This window comes from Bos grunniens, chromosome 2 (assembly GCF_055505025.1).
Source record: "Bos grunniens cultivar Pamir isolate PY7600 chromosome 2, Bosgru_T2T1.0, whole genome shotgun sequence".
In the NCBI taxonomy this organism is placed as follows: Eukaryota; Metazoa; Chordata; class Mammalia; order Artiodactyla; family Bovidae; genus Bos; species Bos grunniens.
Window position 1 is genome coordinate 63,314,284 of NC_141166.1, and position 7,856 is coordinate 63,322,139.

General features: G+C 43.5%; 1 long non-coding RNA gene across 1 annotated transcript in view; it reads right to left on the reverse strand.

The window, feature by feature from the left end:
• Window positions 1-7,404, reverse strand: part of LOC147378147 (uncharacterized) — a 151,159-nt gene extending 143,755 nt beyond the window's left edge. The window contains exon 1 of the long non-coding RNA XR_015151459.1: window positions 7,283-7,404. This is a non-coding gene — a long non-coding RNA (uncharacterized LOC147378147). The remainder of the gene's footprint in view (window positions 1-7,282) is intronic.
• Window positions 7,405-7,856: the final 452 nt, after the last annotated feature.

The window sequence follows — 7,856 nt, forward strand, 5'->3', positions numbered from 1 at the left end:
TCAGTGCAAAGAAATTGAGGAAAACAGTAGAATGGGAAAGCTTTAAGTCAGAGGTTTCCATAAGCCGCTCCCCGTTTGGATTCAATTAATTTGCTAGAGCAACTCACAGAACTCAGAGGAACCTTTTACTTACTGGACTAATGTTCAGCACAAAAGGATATAACTCTGAAAGAGCCAGACGGAGGAGATGCACAGGGCAAGATGTGGGGAAAAGGGACTGAGCTTCATGTCTTCTCCAGACGCCAGTCTCCCTGAGTCTCCATGTGTTCATAAACCCAAACCCAGTCCCTTCCTGTTTAATGAAGGCTTCGTTATACATTATAGGCATGAGTGTGTGCGTGTATGCTCTACAGCATCTGACCATTTGAGACCCACCAGGCTCTTCTGTCCATGGGCTTCTCCAGGCAAGAATACTCGAGTGGGTTGCTATTTCCCCCTCCAGGGGATCTTCCCAACCCATGGATCAAAACTGCATCTCCTGCATTAGCAGGCAGATTCTTTACCTCTGAGCCACCTGGGAAGACCTATACAGTGTAGGCAGGATTGAATAAATCATTGGCCATTGGCAATTGATTCAACTTCCAGCCCCTCTCTCCTCCTGGTAAGTCAGTGGGGTGAGGCTGAAAATTCCAATCCTAAAGTCGTGTGGTTGGTTCTCCTGTGAGTCAGCTCCCATCCAGAGGATGGGTCCAAGTCATCCCATGAACATAACAGAAGACACCTCTATCATTCTCATCTCTTAGGAAATTTCAAGATTTCTAGAAGCTCTGTGCCAGAAATAGAACCATAGAAGTGTTCTTATTATAAGTCACACTATCACCTATTCCATTGTATCCCATTGTATTCCACCACGTATTATTTATCCATCCATGCATCAATGGATACTTGGGTTGCTTCCATGTTTTGACTTTTGTGAATAATACTTTTGTGAACATGAATGTGCAAATATCTCTCTGAGACCCTGCATTCAATTCTTTTGAGAAAAATTATTCCTAATTTTGGTAATGGAATTGTGGAGATGTAACTAAAACAAGAGAGAAACCTGGTCTCTTAGAGATACATTCTGAAGTATTTATGGAAGAAATTATAACAGTTTAAATTTGCAATAGATGCAGTAGGAATGAGAGGAAACAAAATTGGGCATTTATATCATTACCAAAGTTGGGCGGTGGGTAATTGGGAGTTTGCCACTCTATTTTTTACTCTTGTGTTAGCTTGAAATCTTTCATTAAAAAAACATTTTAGGGCATTCCCTAGTGGTCCAGTGCTTAGGACTCTGTGCTTCCATGGTCAAGGAATTAAGAACCCAATGCCATCAGGTGCAGACAAAAAAATTTTTCAATTTTAAAAATAAACAAAATTAAAACTAAAGTTTAAAAACAGAAATGCTAATGGGTGCAAAGATGTATATTCATAGCAAAGCAGAATGCAAACTACATGTGCAATAGTAGAGGTTTGTTAAATAAGTTATGATACAGTTATCATAGAGAATATACAAAGCAGTCTTTTAAAAAAATTTTATTCAAGTATATGTTACTTACAAGGATAGACATTTTTAATGTATTATAAAATATTAAAAAGCAAGCCTATAAAAATTATGTGAAGCATGTTTCTACTTTTGTTTTAAAACAAGCATACAGAAGGCTGTAACCAAGATACTATCAGAGATGACCTTGTATTGATAATAGTGGGATTAAGGGTAATCTTGTCTTTGTTTACTGGCATTTTCCAATTTCTCTACGATGAGCATGAGTTATTTGGTGAGAAATATTTTTAAAAGAAGGCATTACATCTGCATTCATGGCCACCTTGACCATTTCTTCATCTTCTCTTCCTATGTTTTGTGTATGTGTATGTTGCCTCCTTAAGTGACTAATGTCCACTTGCTGTTCAGTTGCTAAGTCATGTCCAACTCTTTGTGACTACATGCACTGAGGCACCAGGCTCCTCTGTCTTCCACTATCTCCCAGAATTTGCTCAAATTCAAGTCCACTGAGTCTGTGAAGCTACCTAACTATCTCATCTTCAGTCACCTTCTGCTCCTTTTGCCTTCAATCTTTCCCAGCATCAGGGTCTTTTCCAATGATTCAGCTCTTTGCATCAGGTGGCCAAAGTATTGGAGCTTTAGCTTCAGCGTCAGTCCTTTCAATGAATATTCAGGGTTGATTTCCTTTAAGAACGGTTCACATATTGCTGGAATCAAGATTGCCAGGAGAAATATCAATACCCTCAGATATGCAGATGACACCACCCTTATGGCAGAAAGTGAAGAGGAACTAAAAAGCCTCTTGATGAAAGTGAAAGGGGAGAGTGAAAAAGTTGGCTTAAAGCTCAACATTCAGAAAACGAAGATCATGGCATCTGGTCCCATCACTTCATGGGAAATAGATGGGGAAACAGTGGAAACAGTGTCAGACTTTATTTTGGGGGGCTCCTAAATCACTGAAGATGGTGATTGCAGCTGTGAAATTAAAAGACGCTTACTCCTTGGAAGGAAAGTTATGACCAACCTAGATAACATTCAAAAGCAGAGACATTAGTTTGCCAACAAAGGTCCATCTAGTCAAGGCTATGGTTTTTCCTGTGATCATGTATGGATGTGAGAGATGGACTGTGAAGAAAGCTAAGTGCCAAAGAATTGATGCTTTTGAACTGTGGTGTTGGAGAAGACTCTTGAGAGTCCCTTGGACTGCAAGGAGATCCAACCAGTCCATCCTAAAGGAGATCAGTCCTGGATGTTCTTTGGAAGGACTGATGCTGAAACTGAAACTCCAATACTTTGGCCACCTCACGCGAAGAGTTGACTCATTGGAAAAGACCCTGATGCTGGGAGGGATTGGGGGCAGGAGGAGAAGGGGACAACAGAGGATGAGATGGCTGGATGGCATCACCGACTGAATGGACATGAGTTTGGGTAAACTCCGGGACTTGGTGATGGACAGGGAGGCCTGGCATGATGCGATTCATGGGGTCGCAAATAGTCAGACATGACTGAGCGACTGAACTGAACTGATAACTGAATCACTTTACTATACACTTGAAACTAACACAACATGGTAAATCAACTATACTTCAATTTTTTAAAATCCAAAAGAAAAACCCTTTGCTTAGTCAAATAACTTACTTCAGAAGAATCTAAGTCCATGATTTTATTTTCCTTACTACTCTCGTTCACTCGCACGTGCAAGGTGGAGTTTTCCAGAGGCCGTGTGAACGTGCCAGAACAACAGATTGAATGTAGAAGCAGAGAGGTATCCACCATCCTCCAGGAAGCCTGCCATTACAGAAACTTGCAAACAGGTTATTGTTGCTGTTTTTTTTCAAAGAATTAATGAATATTTTTTAAATGTCTCAATTTTAAATTCTAAATTCAGTAAATCTCCATAAATATAATCCTCAGAAACAAAATATTTTGGGGTATCCTCCACAATTTTTTAAAGTGTAAAGGAATACTGAGACCAAAAGTTTTTTGAGAACCCCTTTCTTAAAAACAAGCAAACAACACAGGAGCAATTCTTTGCGTGTGTGTATGTGTGGCTTTATTCTGTTTTTCTAATTCTTTATTTTTTATTGATGTATAGTTGATTTACACTGGTATATATTTCTGCTGTACAGCAAAGTGATTCAGTTCTACAAATAGATGCATTCTTTTTTATATATTCTTTTTGATTATGGTTTATCACAGAATATTAAATATAGCTCCCTGTGCTATACAGTAAGAACGTGTTTTTTTATCCATTCTATGTATAATAGTACCCATCTGCTAACCCCAAATCCTCATTCCATCCCTCCCTACCCCCCCTCCCCTTTGGCAACCACAAGTTTGTTCTCTATGTCTGTGAGTCTGCTTCTATTCTGTAAATATGTTCATTTGTGTCATATTTTAGATTCCACATATAAGCAATATCATGTGATACTTGCCTTTCTCTGCTGATTATTCACTGAGTATGAAAATCTCTAGGTCCAACATGTTGCTGCAAATGGCATTATTTAATCCTTTATGACTAATATTCCATTGTATATATATTTATATTTATATATACCACGTCTTCTTTATCCACTCTTCTGTTGACAGACACTTCAGCACAACAGTAATTCTTAATAAGAACATAAAGTAATAAAAAGGACACAACGGCAGTAGGTTGAGGACCTGGACCCCAGAACTGAGCAATGCTCAGAGCCCTGAACAGCCTTGTTTTGGGTTTCTCCCTTTCTGGGGTCAGGGGCCTCATGACTTTATTTTCCTTTGGATGCTGGCCTCTCCTCCCTCCCTAAACCCTGATTTCTCTATTCTTCTTTCCCATACAAGACAGAAATGGCTTCCGAGGGGCCTCCATCACGACTAATATGACCCCATTGGCCTACCTCGACTTTGACAAAGTGCAGAGTCCTAACCTCTGGAGCACCAGGGAATTCCCTAAATAACCCCCTCTTGATACCGAAATCCTGATATTCTAGGCTTACCGAAGTTTGACCCCAACAAACCACCCTAACATCGAACCCCTGTCCCTCCTCCCCAACCCTGCATTCCAGCTCTTTCTGGCATACTTCCTTTTCCTTCCTTCCCTTAATGGCATTGACCCACCCATCACAAATGCCCTCCTCTGTTTCCTTATGACTAAGCCCTTCCCCTCCCAAATCACAGCTTCAGGACCACTTCTTCCTGGAAGCATTCCCCAATCACCATCATCAGCCTTCCTCCCTCCAAGCCCCTCTTGGGACCCTTAGTTCTCTCTTATGGCCCTTATCAGATTACAGCTGTCTTGACGGCCTGTGGCATAATAAAAAATAAATATGTGGTTTCTGGTCCCAGTTTCTGGCACAGAGCTCCTAAAACCTTTGGAATTTACTGATTTGATGTGAATGGGATGGATGGGATGGGGGGAGGGGCTTAATAGTTTCACGATGGAGGCTGGTGCCCAAAAATACCAACCAGTGATTAGAAGGTTAGAACTTTCCACCCCTCCTAGACCTCTGAGGAGGAGAGAGGATATGGAGATTGAGTTCATCAGTTGCCAATGGCCAAAGATTTTATCAATCAGGCTTGCATATGAAAGCTCCATAAAAAACCCTGAACAATGGAGTTCAGAGAGCTTCCAGGTTGGTGGCAGGTGGAGTACTGGGAGAGTGATGGGCACAGGAGCCCTGTATGTGCCCCCCATATCTCACCCTGCACATCTCTTTCATTTGACTATTCCTGTGTGGTATCCATTATAATAAACCAGTAAATGTAAGATTGAACCTGGCAAGGAGTTGTGAGAACTTCCCAGGGTATGACCAGTCAGAAGTACAGGTAGTCCCTGGGACTTGCAGGTGGCATCTGAAATTGAGGCAGTCTTATGGAACTGAGTCCTTCACTTGTGGGGTCTGTGCCACCTCCAGAAAGTAGTGTCAGGATTGAAATGCATGGCTGGACACCCAAGTGGTGTTGGAGAATGGCAGAATTAGCACGGGAAAAACACATTTGGTGTCAGAAGTGGTGTCACTCCTGGGACTTCCCTGCTTGTCCAGTGGCTGAGACTCCACACTCCCAATGCAGAAGGCCTGGGTTCCATCCCTGGTCAGGGAAGTAGATCTCATATGCCACAGCTTAAGATCCTGTGTGCCATAGCGAAGACTTAAGATCCCAAGTGTTACAACTAAGACTTGGCACAGCCAAATTAATTAAATAAATATTAAAAAAAAAAAAACAAGAAGTGGTGTCACTCCCTTTTATGGGCTACCAGGAATCATGCCACAGACAGTAAAGGAAAACGCATGCCAGTATGGTAGAGGACAGGGCACAGACAGCCTGGCCTGACACTGCCAGGCACTGTCATACCAGGCCAGGCTCTGTGCACTTCACTTTCATTATAAAGAACTGAGACCCATTATCTCTGAGGCCCCTTCATATCTAAAATGAGTTAGTTAGTTCCAGTCTGTGATTTTATGAAGCCTTGGAACTCAGGTCATTGTCAGTAGCAATCCTTCCCAGGATTGTATTTGATGAGTGGAGTGTCTATACATACTGACTTAAGATGGGGGCGGGGAAAGGCACCCGATTGATTTTTGCCAAAATCAATTCTTTTTGAAAAATTAGGAATAATTTAATTTAAAAACCACACACTTTTTAAAGCACCAAAATCAGCTAGGAGAATTTGTTTCTCCTAAGTAAGCAACAGACTCGGTCATTAAATCTCTACTGGATTTTCTTTTTTCCAGGGAAGTTTCTTCTTATTTGCTGCCCATATATTTCAAGCTTTTAATTTGGGTATTAATTTGTCAGTCCTCCCTACCGTGGTTCCCAAGGCTTCTCAGTCCAGAATCATTTGTGACTTTAACAGAGGCACTACTGGTCTCTCCTGGGTCATTAATAAAGTGGCTTAGGGGAGCGGGGTCCCACAGCTGCCCCTGAATGACAGATGATTGTTGGTCTTCACCCTTCACTGCCTCTCCTCTGTGTTTCTAAACTGCACCATCATGTCCTACAGAGCCAATGGAAACCATCATTTTTCAGGCCTCTTGGAGGAGAGGGTCACCTTCCCACTGCACCTGTTTCCTCCTACACCTGTGCTCACTAGACCTTCCATCATTCACCTCCATCTTCCCCACAGCATCTCTGCCCTTCTCCCCACATCTCACAATATACCAGCAGCCACTGACTGGCTGGTTTGGAGAAATCCATGTGCCACATGCACAGATGCCCCATTCCATTCCCCCTCCTTCATCTGTCAGTGAATCCACATCCCCTGATCCCTGCCTGAGCCGTGGGTCTCCTAGTATTTCAGAGAGATGCACATAGCCGCATGGACCACAGACAGCCACTCCTGAGTCCCCACACGTTGGGGGTGATATAGGACAGCGTGTAAGGCTGGGCAAGAATGGCTCCTGGGGCACCTGAGAGTTACACCTGTCACATTTTAAGGCTGTAGCACAGAGAGTGCAAAGAGCACCTGACAGGGGCATTCAAAGAGGGGGGCTTCTCAGGACTGCCCCTCTTCCTTAAGGGCAATGTGCCCAGGTAGTGGCTGAGGCACTCACCTGCCCAAAGTGATTTCCTGCCCGATAGCTGGAAGCCCAAGGTCAGGAAAGAGGGGCTTCACAAGCCTCTTAGACTCCTGAAACGTCATCCTGAAACCTGTGCCTACATACCTGATGTGGTCGCAGAACTACCGTTAGCAAGGCACATCCCCTGGATCCCACATCCAGGATTGGGGGCCCTCCTCCTCTACCCACTAGGTCCCCCTGCAGCACAGATGATAAGAAAATGAATGGGTATTGAGCACACCCAGCCCCATAGTACCTTGAGTTTGCACAATCTGAAAGCTCCTAAATTCCAGGGTCTCAGGGAGTCTGAGTGCAACAGGTGTAGTCACAGCCAACATCCCAGGGGAGAGAAGCTATCTTCCTGTTCAAGGACTTGGCCTCCAGGAGACCTAGGTGCACATGTAAACACACACACAGCTCACACACACATTAGCTAGGTCAGGCCCTGCCTCTCCAGTCCTGCTCATTAATCATCCTGTTCACCTGTCTAACTCTCTCCTCACCCTCACCATCTCTCACCTGAACCCCTGTCAGTCCCCATGTTAGGGGAACCATGGACTGAAACCACCCTTCTTGGCCAAGCTCCATAGAAACCAGTTGCATGAGTTATCTTAAACGTAAGGCCCTGGTAATAAACACAGAATTATCAATAACAAGCTACCACCAACCAGGTAATTGTGACCTCCTTCAAAAGGACTCATGCCAGCAAGCCCCACGGCTCCCAGGACTGTGGTATTCAGTGCCCCTGACCCCACGGTAGGCCACTGTCAACCCACACCTCTGCCAGAAACTCTGGTCACTCACAGGCAATCTGGCTCAGTCTCTTGTGG